Source organism: Onychomys torridus, chromosome 1 (genome assembly GCF_903995425.1).
Source record: "Onychomys torridus chromosome 1, mOncTor1.1, whole genome shotgun sequence".
In the NCBI taxonomy this organism is placed as follows: Eukaryota; Metazoa; Chordata; class Mammalia; order Rodentia; family Cricetidae; genus Onychomys; species Onychomys torridus.
In genome coordinates this window covers 72,356,130-72,371,474 of record NC_050443.1, presented here as the reverse complement: position 1 = coordinate 72,371,474, position 15,345 = coordinate 72,356,130, and the positions used below count along the sequence as shown (strand labels likewise).

General features: G+C 39.9%; 1 non-coding gene across 1 annotated transcript; it reads left to right on the top strand.

Annotated features, from left to right (window-relative positions):
• Positions 1-4,084: 4,084 nt before the first annotated feature.
• Positions 4,085-4,190, top strand: LOC118576822. Its single transcript, XR_004944031.1, has one exon. It is a non-coding gene; the product is annotated as a U6 spliceosomal RNA (small nuclear RNA).
• Positions 4,191-15,345: the final 11,155 nt, after the last annotated feature.

The window sequence follows — 15,345 nt, the reverse complement described above, 5'->3', positions numbered from 1 at the left end:
AAGGCATGAACATTATGGTAGAAAGGTATGGTGCTAATTTCACAACTAGATACCAGCACTTACTTTGAACTACCTTCCTACAATCCCACCCAATGATGAATCTATCACTAGATTAAGCTATTAGTGTGTTAGTTTTATCATGCATCAACTGTTAAGTCCATCAGTGACAACCAAGCATTTAAAACCCAAGACTTTGATGTGAGGGACATGTGATACCCAATCTATAACATTTTCTTTCAGAATAAGGACAAGTAGGATCTAGATTAAACAGAAAACCATGAGACCAAGCTCCAAATTTCTGGTTTGCCCTGTTCAGAATGTCTGTGTACATTGCAAATGAAGATAACTTGGATGAGGCTAATAGACCCAGTAATTAGATCATTCCAAATCTGAAACTAGTCCCATAAGCTCATTTCCAAATCTGGAGAGTTGTCCAGGGATAGCACATCATCATAATCTTCCACAGGCACGTGGATTTTAAAAACAGAGAAAACCATGCCTAAGTTCCTTATCTTACAAATGAGATCCACGAAACTCAGAAGGGTCTACTTAGTGAAATCTGAATCCCTGCTCCTGGACCCTGACTGGTGATTTTTCTGATTTATATTATTTCATTGAGGAACAAGATTGTTGGAAAAAAAAAAACTAAACTTGGAATTGAAACTTGGATTTGAGTCCTGGTTACCATTATTTTTCAATTACCTATCCCTTTATCACATGTGAAATAGTACATGGAATATTTGTATGGAAGTACAAATAACTAAAATTTATACATAGTGAAGCCAGTGATAAATGCTGTCACATCTTACCCCTCAGGAGAGTGAATTAGATTTGTTTTAAGCGACTCATATGCACATATTATATAAAATGGGTGATATGGAAATAGAATTGCTTTGTCTTTCAATATCAAAATAAAGACCTTTTCAGATAAGCTTGCAATGGATGACAGACATTATTACTTTCCGTCTAGTGGACAATTTGTGACACTATTTATGTCCTTAAACTACAAGCACCTCTGCATCCAGAATGGAAGTCCTGGATATTCACATTCATTGGGGCTTGAAAACAAATTTATTCTACCTAGACTATCAGAAAATACACTACATATATAGTAAATATACTGAAATAAACAGCCTATATGACAGCTATTACCTCTGAATATATTCAACTAAGCCAGCCTATCTCCTGAAAAATGTCCTAGAAATACAAAACCTGCCTAAAATACTGCTAAGTATTTCACAGAAATCAAACTAAACTACATTGATTCTACAGAAAAGTTGTACTCCTGTAATGTTTCTGAAAAACAATTATGAAAATATTTATTAACCTATCATGGGATATTGAATTAGGTAGAAAGGAAAATTTAAACACTCTTGATGGCTGAATGCCAAGCACTGGTAGATATCTGAATGCTAAACACTGGTAGATATCTGAATGCTAAGCACTGGTAGGTATCTGAATGATAAGCGCTGGTAGGTATCTGAATGCTAAGCACTGGTAGATATCTGAATGCTAAACACTGGTAGGTATCTGAATGCTAAGCACTGGTAGGTATCTGAATGCTAAGCACTGGTGGATATTTGAATGTTAAGCACTGGTGGATATCTGAATGCTAAACACTGGTAGATATCTGAATGCTAAGCACTGGTAGGTATCTGAATGCTAAACACTGGTAGATATCTGAATGCTAAGCACTGGTAGATATCTGAATGCTAAGCACTGGTAGATATCCAATGGGCATTACTTTCCTTAAGTTTCCATTTAACCCTATTATTATCCCCATTTCAGAAAAGACATAAAGTACCCTCTCAGTCATTGCTTAAAAATTTTAGAGTCGGGCTGGAGAGATGGCTCAGAGGTTAAGAGCACTGCTTGCTCTTCCAAAGGTCCTGAGTTCAATTCCCAGCAACCACATGGTGGCTCACAACCATCTGTAATGAGATCTGGTGCCCTCTTCTGGACTTCAGGGATATGTGCAGACAGAACACTGTATACGTAATAAATAAATAAATCTTTTTTTTTTTAAATCTGAATAAGTGAGACAATTGAATAGCTTGAACTGTTTGGGAGGCTGTGGGACCTGGACCTGTCCTTAGTGCATGAGCTGGCTGTTTGGAACCTTGGGCTTACACAGGGACACTTTGCTCAGCCTGGAAGGAGGGGACTGGACCTGCCTGTACTGAATCCACCAGGTTTAAATGAATCCCCAGGGGAGTCTTGGCCCTGGAGGAGATGGGAATGGAGGGGAGGGGAGAGGACAGGGGAACCCATGGCTGATGTGTAAAATTAAAACACAAATATAATAATTTAAAAAATTTCAAAAAAAAATTTAGAGTCAAGTTCAGGTTCATTTTACTATTGCATATAATCACCCCATTAGAAAACAAACAATCTGACAGGCACTGTAGGAAATATCTTACTAAAGAGTCCAGTCTAAAAGCCACAGTATAGATGCAAGCTCTCAGAACAGCTTCTAGGAATTCAGGAGTCAATTTAGGTAATTAGATTGTTTTTCTTCTTTTACAACAAAAAGTTAATCACACCTTGATGTTTAAAAAACAGTTTTAAAAAAACATTTTTTTCTTTTCTTTTTTTTTTTTTTTTTTACAAATAGCATACCTAAGGTTAAAATACAAGTTTTCTGAACCCTTTGCTTATCTCAGCAAATTCTGTCTCAAGAGAATCTAAACCAGAATTCAGATACCTGGATAATAACAATAGATTTTTTTTTAATCTGTTAAAACCAAATATCATAGACTGGGGATGGAGAAGCCGAACACCAAGGCACTGGCTATGTCTGATGAGAGTCGTTTTCTCTTTTGTGGGTGGTAGCATCCTCTCACTCCATGCAGTGGAAGAGGCTAGCTAGCTCTCTGAGGTTTCTTTCATGAGGATACTGGATTGCCATCTGTTGATGTGACAGAATACCCTGACAAAAAGCAGCTTAGGAAAAAGTTACATTTTGTCTTACAGTTCCAGAGGGGACACAGTCCATCATGGAGCAGAAGGCATGACAACAGGCAGGAAAATATCCTAAAGTACAGGAATCTGCCTTATCACATTTGTCTTCATCCAAGTACAGGAAGCAGAGACAGAGCAAGAACAAGAAGTGGAGCCAAGCTATAAACCCTCAAATCCTGGCCCCAGTGATGTACCTCCTCCAGTAGGCTCCACCTCCTAAAGGTTCCATAACCTTCTGAGACAGCACCATCAACTGGAGACCAAGCATCCAACTACATGAGCTTACCTGAAACACTTTTTCATTCAAGCCAGCACAGATACTAATTCCATTCATGAGGGCTCCTAATGCACAATCTAATTACCTCCACAAAGTCCCAAAACCTAATGTTAACACCTTGGAATTAGGATTTCAATGTATGAATTTTTGTGGGACACAAATATTCACACTACATATCTCCAAAAAAAAGAAAGTTCCTTACTTATTGAGAAAGACTAAAACATTTCCAATGCATCAAACCCAGAATGGAACCCTCAAAGAAGCTGATATCATGATGAGATAAGAAGACAGAAATAATTGTCTGTTGTTTTCTAATTTCCCATCTATAAAATATGTATTAGCCATTTGATGCAAACACCTCAAACCAAAAACAAGAAGAAAAGCAACTATATTCACTGGGTTATTAAGGTTTTGGGTTGTTGTTGTTTAATCTAATAATGATACTTGGGGAATTGATTTTCTTTACATATACACACACAGAAAATCCTTAAAGGAAAAGTTATGTGTGCAAAGATATTCACTGTAATGCCACTTAAGCAGTGAAACACTGAAAATAACTTACAAATCCAACAGTAGGGAAATTGTTAAATGAACTGTGATATACCAATCAGAGAGTATTTCTATAATTTTTAAGGTAAATAATTTTAAGCACTAGATATATTAATCTATAAAGCTTATTGTAAGTTTTTCTAAATTCCATGTCTTGCAAAAATACTATGTAAAAAAAGTCTGGAAACAACATTAAGGTGATAATTATAAACAGGTGGCAGAATTATAGCCAAGCTTTTGTGCTCATTTTTAATTTCTAGGGTGTTTTTTATAAATTATTTTAAGAAGAGCTATGCAGTGCTCACTTCAGCAGCACATTTACAAAAACTGGAATGATACTGAGAAGATTAGCCTGGCCCATGCCAAGGATGACACAAAAATTCATGAAGTGTTTCATATTTTTATAAAACAATTACATACTTAGAAATGGAAATAGAATCAATAAAGAAAACTGAGTGAAATCTGGAAATAAAAAATTTAGGAGATCAAACTGAAACCTCACAGGCAAGCCTCTACTTACAGAGTACAAGAGATAGAAGAGAAAATCTCAGGCATTGATGACAAGATGGAAGAAATGAATACCTCAGTCAAATAAAATGTTACATCTTCCTTTTTAAATTCCAGGAACTCGGGGACAATATGGAAACACAAAATCTACAAACAATAGGTGTTATGATATGGCTCCTGAGAGGCCTTGGTGGGTGGGGCCAAGGTGCCTTGGTGGGGTAAGGGAGACAGCCATGCAGACACAGCAGCACACTGCAGTGTGGAGCAGTGGAAAGTAACTCATACCATGTAGACACATGTCCATGTGGAAAGTTTATTTGGGGGGAAGGGGAGAGGGAATAGAGGGAGGGAGAAAGGAGAGAGAGAGAGAGCATGGAGGTGCACACGTTGTGGGTATAGACAGAAAGAGGGACGGGGAGGAGGAGTTTTCTCTCAAAGGGGACTTTATATAAGATGGTGTCAGGACCCTGGGTGGGGCCTAACAATAGAAATAGAAGAAAGAGAAAACACCCAGGTCAAAGGCACAGAAAATATTTTTCAACAGAATCATAGAAGAAAATTCACTTAACTTAAAGAAGGAGATTGTGGAGGCCCAAGTTACTCAAGGTAAGAGAATCTGAGCTTGCTTTACCCAGCAGGGCTGCATAAGGAGATGATTTGACCATGGGTGTGGTTATCAGGTGTTTGGAAGGCTCTACCCTTGGCTGTGTGGGTGCGCTTCCATCTTCTAAGAGAGAGGTCTTTTGCTCCTCCTTGCTGTGGGATGGACTGTATGTCAAATGTGTTGCTCTGATTGGTTAATAAATAAAACACTGATTGGCCAGTAGCCAGGCAGGAAGTATAGGTGGGACAGGGGAGAAGAGAATTCTGGGAAGTAGAAGGCTGAGGCAGAGAGATGCTGCCAGCTGCTACCATGAGAAGATGTTAAGATACTGGTAAACCACAAGCCACATGGCAACTTATAGATTAATGGAAATGGGTTAATTTAAGATGTAAGAACTATACAACAGCCACTCTAACTAAGCATGTGAAGGACCTATATGACAAGAACTTTAAGTCCCTGAAAAAAGAAATTGAAGATATCAGAAAATGGAAAGACCTCCCATGCTCATGGATAGGCAGGATTAACATAGTAAAAATGGCGATCTTACCAAAAGCAATCTACAGATTCAACGCAATCCCCACCAAATTACCAACACAATTCCTCACAGATCTGGAAAGAATAATACTCAACTTCATATGGAAAAACAAAAAAACCCAGAATAGCCAAAAGAATCCTGTACAATAAAACAACCTCTGGAGGCATCACAATCCCCGACCTCAAGCTCTACTATACAGCTACTGTAATAAAAACATCTTGGTACTGGCATAAAAACCGACATGTGGACCAATGGAATTGAATTGAAGACCCTGACATTAACCCGCACACCTATGAACATACAATTTTTGACAAAGAAGCCAAAAATGTACAATGGAAAAAAGAAAGCATCTTCAACAAATGGTGCTGGCATAACTGGATGTCAATGCAAATAGATCCATATCTGTCACCGTGCACAAAACTTAAATCCAAGTGGATCAAAGACCTCAACATAAATCCAGTTACTCTGAACCTGATAGAGGAGAAAGTAGGAAGTACTCTTGAACGCATTGGCACTGGAGATCACTTTCTAAATATAACATCAGTAGCACAGACACTGAGAGAAACAATCAATCAATGGGACCTGTTGAAACTGAGAAGCTTTTGTAGAGCAAAGGACATGGTCAACAAGATAAAGCCGCAGCCTACAGAATGGGAAAAGGTCTTTACCAACCCCACATCTGACAGAGGGCTGATATCCAGAATATATAAAGAACTCAAGAAATTAGACAACAACATGCCCAATAGTCCAATTAAGAAATGGGCTATAGAACTAAACAGAGAATTCTCCACAAAGGAAGTTCAAATGGCTGAAAGACATCTAAGGAAATGCTCAACATCCCTAATTATCCAGGAAATGCAAATCAAAAACGACTCTGAGATACCACCTTACACCTGTCAGAATGGCTAAGATCAAAAACACAGAAGACAGCTTATGCTGGAGAGGATGTGGAGCAAGGGGAACTCTCCTCCACTGCTGGTGGGAATGCAAGCTTGTACAGCCACTTTAGAAACCAATATGGTGCTTCCTTAGAAAATTGGGAATCCATCTCCCCCAAGACCCAGCTGTAGCACTCTTGGGCATATACCCAAGGAATGCTTAATCATACCCCAAGGGCATTTGCTCAGCTATGTTCATATCAGCATTGTTTGTAATAGCCAGAACCTGGAAACAACCTAGATGCCCTTCAACTGAAGAATGGATAAAGAAAATGTGGTACATATACACAATGGAGCACTACTCAGCAGAGAAAAATAATGACGTCATGAGGTTTGCAAGCAAATGGATGGATCTAGAAAAAATCATCCTGAGTGAGGTAACCCAGACTCAGAAGGACAAATATGGTATGTACTCACTCATAGGAGGATACTAGATGTAAAACAAAGATGACTAGACTGCTACACAACCCCAGAGAGGCTACCTAGAAAATGGGACCCTAAGAAAGACACAGGGATCACCCAATGACAGAGAAATGGATGAGATCTACATGAACAACCTGGACGACAGTGGAAGTAATGAAGGGCAATGTTTGAGGGAAAGAAAGCTTAGGGGAGCAGGAGATCCCAGCTGGATCAAGAACAGAAAGGGAGAACAAGGAATAACAGACCGTGATAAATGAAGACCACATGAGAACAGGAATAGGTAGAGTGCTGGAGAGGTCCCCTTAAATCCACAATGATAAATCCTCTGTAGACTGCTGGCAATGGTTGAGAGAAAGCCTGATCTGACCTAGTCTGGTGATCAGATGGCCAAACACCCTAACAGTCAAGCTGGAACTCTCATCCAATAACTGATGGAAGTGGATGCAGAGATCCTCAGCCAGGCCCCAGGTGGAGCTCCAGGTACCCAATTGTCGAGAAAGAGTAAGAGCGTGAATTGTTGAGACCAAGATTGCAAAAAGCACAGGGACAAATAGCCAAATGAATGGAAGCACATGAATTATGAACCAAAGGCTGTGGAGCCCCCAGCTGGATCAGGCCCTCTGGATAAGTAAGACAATTGAATAGCTTGAAGTGTTTGGGAGGCATCCAGGCTATGAGACCCAGACCTGTCCTTAGTGCATGAGCTGGCTGTTTGGAACCTTGGGCTTACACAGAGACACTTTGCTCAGCCTGGAAGGAGGGGACTGGACCTGACTGTACTGAATCCACCAGGTTTAAATGAATCCCCAGGGGAGTCTTGGCCCTGGAGGACATGGGAATAGAGGGGAGGGGATGGGAGAACGTGGGGGTGGGGGCGGGAGAGGGGAGGACAGGGGAACCCATGGCTAATGTTAATTAAAACACAAATATAATAATAAAAAAAAGATGTAAGAACTATATAGCTAGAAGCCTGAGCCATGGACATACAGTTTGTAAGCAATATAAGTCTCAGTTGAGTCTCAGCAGCTGCGGGACTGACGGGTGAGAGAGATTTGTCCTGACTGTGGGCCAGGCAGGACCAGAAAAACTCTAGCTATACCTCCCCTTAGCATGTTATAAAAAGCCCTTTTGAATAAAGGATGAGGCTACTGGGTATTGATCCAGGCCCTCCCAAAGCTATCCTGTGTTTCTGTCTTTCTTTGCATTGTCTAGGTCTCTCTTACTATCTGATATTTCCTCATTCCTCTCTCCTCCACCCAAGAGCCCTTCAAAAGGTGGAAGCTGGACTCCAACAAGAGATGCCTATTGTCTCAGTTAGGGTTTCTATTGCTGCAATAAAACACCACAACCAAAAAGGAAGTTAAGGGAGAAAGGGCTTATTTGGCTCATGTTTCCACATTACAGTTTATCATCAAAGAAAGTCTGGCCACTCCAACACAGCAGAAACCTGGAGGCAGGGGCTGACACAGAGGCCATGGAGGAGTGTTGTTTGCTGGTTTGCTCTCCATAGCTTGCTTGCTTTCTTATAAAACCCAGAACCACCAGCCCAGGCATGGTCCCACACACAATACACTAGACCCTCCCCCACTCAATCACTAATGAAGAAAATGCCTTATGGCCAGATCTTATGGATACATTTTCTCAATTGAGGTTCTCTCCTTTCCAGTAACTTTAGCTTGTTTCAAAATAAATAAATAAATAAATAAATAAATAAATAAATAAATAAATAAATACTAGCCAGCAAATCTGTCAAGGCACAAGAAGTATACAGAACTCCAAATAGACTAGACAAGAAAAGAAAGTCCCTTTAACACCTAATAATCCAAATGCTAAACATACAGAAAAAAGAAAGAATATTTAAAACTGCAAGGGGGAAAAGCAAGTAACATATAAAGGCCAACCTGTTAGACTTCCACTTGACTCAATGGAGACCCTGAAAGCCAGAAAGTTCAAGACATACGTGTTACAGACAAGAGACGCCAACACAGAATACTATACTCAGAAAAACTTTCAATCACAATAAATTGAGACAATAAGACATTCCATGATAAAAACCAAATGTAAGCAGTATTTATCTACAAATCCAGCCCCACTAAAGGTGCTAGAAGGAAAACTTCAACCTGAAGAAAGTAACCATGCCCAAGCAAACAAGGAATAAGTAATACCAGACCAGCAAATGAAAAGAAGGAGAAAAACAAACCACAACAACAAAATAACATGAATCAGCAATCACTGTTAACTAATATCTCTTAATACCAATGGTCTCAGTTCCCCCAATAAAAGGCACAGACTAACATAATGGATGTGAAAACAGGATCCACATTTCTGCTGTATCCAAAAACACATCTTAACACCAAGGATAGACATCACCTCAGGGTAAAAGGATGGAAAAAGATATTCCAAGCAAATGGACCTAAGAAGCAAGCAGGTGTAGCCATTTTAAAAGCTGATAAAATAGAATTCAAACCAAAACTAATCAGAAGATTTAGGGAAGGACACTACATACTCATCAAAAGAAAAATATACCAAGAGGACATTATAATTTTTAAAATCTATGCACCAAACACAAGTACACCCAAGTCCATAAAAGAAACATTATTATAGCTTCACATGTTGTGCCTTACACAGTGATAATGGGTGACTTCAGTACTCCACTCTCACCAACAGACATCTCATCCAGACAAAAACTAAACAGAAAAATGTTGAAGCTAACAGATACTATAAACCAAACAGATATTTATAGAACATTTCACCCAAACATCAAAGCATATACCTTCTTCTCAGAACCTCATGGAACTTTCTCCAAAATTGTCCACATACTCAGACACAAAGCAATTCTCAACAGACACAAGAAAACTAAACTAATACCCTGCATCCTATCAGACCACAACAAAATAACGCTGGGATTTTAACAACAGAAAGCATGGAAATTGAACAACTCTCTACTGAATGAAACATGTGTCAAGAAAGAAATTAAAGATTTTCTAGAATTCAATGAAAATGAAAACACAACATACTCAAATTTACACGACACACTGAAGGTGGTTCTAAGAGGCAAGTTCATACCACTAAGTTCCTACATTAAAACAAATGGGTATCTCATACTAGTAACTTAACAGCACACCTGAAAGTTCTGGAACAAAGAGAAGAAATCACACTCAAAAGGAGTAAACAACAAGAAATAGTAAATCTCGGGACTGAAACCAATAAAATAGAAAAAAAATACAAAGAATCAATGAAACAGAGTTGGTTCTTCGAGAAAATCAATGCAATTGACAAACCCTTATCTAAATTAACTAAAAAGTGGAGAGAAAGGATTCAAATTAACAAAGTTAGAAACAAAAAAGGAGACCTAACAGCAGACACTGAAGTTATCCAAACAATAATGATGTACTTTAAAAACCTGCACTCCAGCAAATTGGAAAATCTAGAAGAAATGCACAATATTCTCTATACATACCACCTACCAAAGCTAAATCAAGATTAGATAAGCAATTGAAACAGCTTTTTAATTCCCAGTGAAAAAGAAGTAGTAATTAAAACTTTCCCAGTTAAATAAAGCCGGAGCCCAATGAGTTTTAGCGTCTTCGGAAATTCTTTGTCTTAGATAGGGCTCCTTATTCATCTTTAATTTTTTTTCTCTTTATAATTACACTATAGGTTCTTGGCATTTATATTATGGCTTCTGGTCTTATGTTTTATGGGATTCCTGGGTGAGCAATCCAGTGGTCTCTGTGTCTATATCTGTTTCTTGTGCCTTTTCTTCCATTCTTTTCCTTCTTTTTGTTCTGTCCTGTTCCTATGTGTTTGGTTTGTTTTATATTATTTTATTTTATTATTAGCCCTTAAGTGCCTGTTTGTTTTCCAATGAGAGATAGAAAGGAGTTAGTTGCTCTAGATAGGAGGAGACATGGGGAGGACCTGGGAGGAGTAAAGAGAGCAGAAACATAATCAGGATATAGTGTATTAAAAAAATACGATTTTCAATAAAAGAAAAAATTTTTAAAAGAGCTTTGCATTACCCTAAACTGTTTTCTTTTATCCAAATAGCAGAAACGGACATTTACAACCTCCTTGGAGACCCCATGATTCTTTTTAATCCACTGTGTGGAAGTTCTTGTAATTGATCTTTGTCGTTCAATTCAGTGTCCCTGCATTTACAGATCTGCTGTCATCCATTGTAATGTAGATAAACGAGGCATGAGTTCAGCTATTGACACTATCTTGACGCCTATGCACATCAGCACTTCGGTTATTTGATTAACATGTCAGCTGGCTTTGAGAAAACTAAGAACTTGCTATAAAAAGTGATTTCCTCTCCTAATGTTCACAGACATACAGAACACTAGACTCAGAATTGAGAGGCCAAGAATATATTCAAGTCAAATTCTATATCCCACTAGCTATATGAATCATTTGGTCCCTGAGGCTAGTCGTTCTCAACAGATGAAAGTAGAAAGGTCAGAATTCACATACCTCATACAGCTAGGGCATGGATTTTCTAAGAGGCAAATATGTCCTTGCAGTTTTAGGCTTGGTTACCAAAGCCAAGAATAGCTTTTCAGGTGATTAAAAGTAATTTTTGAAAAACTGTTATTTACTCAACATTGTACCAAGCACTGCAGTTAGCATTTTATATGTATCAGTCATCTACCTAAAAATTACATATAGAGTATGCACTGTTACAAATGCTGGGGCATGCTAAGTCTAGAGAATACATAAGAGGCAGCATAATTGTCTGACCTTGGAGGGATAACATTACTGAGGGCCAAGGAAAACAAGAATCAGACAATCTTATGGTATATATATTTTAATGTAAAATAGAGATACCCTTTACAGGCTCATGTTTTGAGTACACATGGTACTATTTTGAGAGGCTGTGGGACATTCAGTAGGTAAGGCCTAGGTGATGGAAGATCATAGGTTCCTGCCTTACTCCCTGCTTCCTGGTCTTCTGTGCTAGGAACAGATCCTCCCATATTCTGGCCCAGCCATGCCTTTCCTGCCATGATGGGCTGAAATTCTCTGAATGAATGCAAACTACTCCGGAAAAAAAGATACTAAAAGTAGTGTCACTGTTTTGACAAAACTTAATCAAGTGGATCTTAGGCCTTTGAAAATTTTTATAGTAGAACTTTGGCAAAGTTTGTAGAGACTTAAAGAATCCTTACAATTCTATAGGCAGAGCTCAACAAGGATAGTGTTAGAAGTTTTGAAGACAAAAATATCCATAGAATTGCGAACAGTAAATAGGACTCAAGATGTTTTATATTGGAGCAAGCACACTACTGGGAAAAGGGCACAGACACATTTCAAACTGCAGGGAAGATTCTATGTACTACACAGTTACGATCGTCACAAGAATAAGATAATAGAAAGGGAGCCCCGGGGACATTTCATGAATTGTCCAGTCCCTACCCATCATAGACTCTGGGGTGTCCATCTACAAATGCATTGGAACTGCTTTCCTTTAGTAAAGGGGTAGAGATGTCAGACCTAACAGTGTTACCTAAGGGAAGGTTTCCCCAGTTCAATGACTGCTGGAACTCAGGAGCTGCCACAACCACAGTGTAACTGAAGTTCAACTGCAGAAGTGGCCGCAACCACAGTGTAACTGAAGTTCAACCGCAGGAGCGGCCGCAGCCACAGTGTAACAGGAGTTCAACTGCTACTTAACCTAGTTAAACACCTTGGTGACATTCACATCATTGTGTGACAAAACTTTCTGAGGAAATGCAACACACACATCTACTCACCCCAGACAGAGACTGAGGAGACACCAGCTCACTGGAGCATGGGGCTCTGACAGACCTTGCCCTTCTCCCCCACTCCCTCTGCCTTGCTAAAACCCTTAGATTATATTCCTATAGACCAAGGTCTAGACCCTTACTTAGCCACTTCTTCTTCCTGAGGCTGACAACCAAAGTCCAGAAATCAAAAGCCCATGTTCGTTCACCTAATTAATATGCCCAATTAAAATTAACACCTTGTCCTAACACGGGGTTTCCCCCTTTGCCTTTACAAACCACCATTTGCTTATGTGCCATGTCTGTGTCTTCTCTATCCAGAGGGAGTCCTTTGTCCCTCAGGACAAATACCCCTCCCCCCTTTCCCTCTTCCCCTTCTCCCTCATCCCCTAACTCCTTTACCACTGCATCCTAGCCCATTCTAACACAGACCTCCCCTTTTCTCCACCTTAAAAATTCGACCTGCAAGGTAAGCTGCTGCCGTTTTGTGCCTGGGTCAGAAAGCGGCCACTTTAACTTTTCTTCTCCACTTAATGAAGGATCTCTGTGAAAACAGGTGTTTGGGTGTGGTTAGTGCCTGATCTGGGGTCTGGGAGGAAGCCCCCACTGTTCAGGGGTCTCCTTCAGGGAACCCATGACAGACTAAAGTACAGATAGCATCAAAATCCAATGTGGTGGACCAGTGAGTTTTCTTGGGGTCACTTACAGAGCAGAAACAACTCAAAGACAGCTGCAGCACCAAAGACAGCCCTCACCGTGAGTATCAAAATCCGGGAACCTCGAGCACACTGCATGACCTGCAGGCATCTCAACTGGTTGGGAAGAGCCCTTTCAGCTGCTTCAGGTGGTCTGAACCTCTTTAAGGCAGCTGTGCTGGTTTCTGCTTCTCCCAGGCAGCTGGTCTGGTCTCAGAGACTTCTTTGCAGCCTGGCTTCTCTGAGAGAGACTCTCCTGTTTTACTGTTTGCTCTGGCAGGGAGGGGGCTAGTGAATCTGGTCTGTTTCAGGAACTTCCTGAAGCTATTTTGAGTTGTTTACCTCTCTGCTTAAAGAGCTTCCTTACAGGATGGAACGCTACAATCTCAGATGAAATTGTTATACAACACATGTGATGCTGGTTTTGTAGCCATGCATAAAGAAAAACTTATGAAGTTATGAGAGCTTAAACCAAGATTTCCATGGAAATCCTGTGAGAACAGGCAAAAGTGTGTGTGTGTGTGTGTGTGTGTGTGTGTGTGTGTGTGTGTGTGTGTATTCCTAAATGTAACCAATTCCGTCCCTATAAAGTTACATGTATATGTGTTTTCAGGGCTGACAATTTGACACTAGATCTCCAAGTAGTGTGTTTCACCCTGGGGAAGACTACCTCTCTGGTTCCCAGCTTCCTTCCATCTGCTATTGTTCCTTTTGTGAAGTTAAGGCCTTGTGGTCCATCTTCTTTTACTAACTTTTCTTCCTCCCTTTTACTGTTGGAATGTTTACCCAATGCCATTGAGTATGGAAATATAAAACTCTCTTTTTGGTTCTTCAACAGCTTGCAACTTGAGTCTTAGAAGAGATGCTAGACTTGGAATTTTGAACCATGTTGAAATTGCTAAGGCTCTGAGGAGTCTCAAAATTGGACTTAATGTATTTTTCTGGTATAAGATGGCAGTGAGCCTTTGGGGAATCCAAAGCAGAATGTTAGGATTTGAATCTGAGATGTCCATCAGAGACTCCTGTTTTGAATGCTTTATGTAGCTATTTTGAGAGGCTGGGAGCGTTTAGGAGGTGGGCCTCACTTGCAAAAGTAAGTCACTGACAGTGGTTTAGAAGGCTATAACCCAGACCCTGGCCTAGTTCTCTCTTCCTGGTACAACATGATGTGAACAGATCTACCACATACTTCCACCACCATGCCTGCCTCATGATGGACAGAAAACCTATTAAAAAGATGAATCAAAATAAATATTTCCTCTCTTAAAATGTTTCTGTCATGTATTACAGGCAAAGAAACAAAAATTCTAGTTAATGCAGCCTATTAAAAATGATGAGAAATGTAAAAGTAGAATTAGATAAAGAAGTTCTGGATGCAGTGTGGGTACAGAGGTGTAGTGGGTAGCCATTCCAGCCTTGGCCTGAAAGTTCCAACCCCCATTGAGGCTTCGGTAATGGTCACGCCTACATGGCAGGGCTGAGAGAGGACACTGAAGACCCAGGATCCAAATGAGAGGGATCTCTTGGCTGGGCATCACAATGACATTTGAGCAAATCCTTAGAGAACTGGTTATACAGATATTTGGGAGAAGAATATTTTACACAAAGGAAAGGACTAGAATGCAGGTGGATATTGTTTGCTTATTTTGGATTCACTAGTTCATTTGTTGTGATCTTTATTATTTTGTTCTTTGACAATTTTGTATATGTATACAGTATATACTGGTAACTCTCTCCCAACATCCTCTCTTACCTCTGTCTCATTCACCACCCACCCATCCACAATCTCTGTTTTTTTCCCAGACTCATGGCCCTTGGTTTTGCTTTATGGGCCACTTAGTTTAACCAGGACTGAGGGTATAACTGTTGATATACCCAGCTCTTCCTCCACGCGTGCCTTCTGTCTTCTGCAGACTGAGTGCAGACATCAACAGCTGCTGTAGAGTTGTGATTTCAATGGCTGTGTCTTGCTCAGAAGATGGCATTTTGCAGCCCTTCTTCATTTCTTCCTGTCCTTACATTCTTTCCATCCTCTCTTCTACAGTGTTCTCTGAGCCTTTGAGGTAGCTATGCACCCAAATGCAGCTTATTCTCAACATCTTGTAAGTC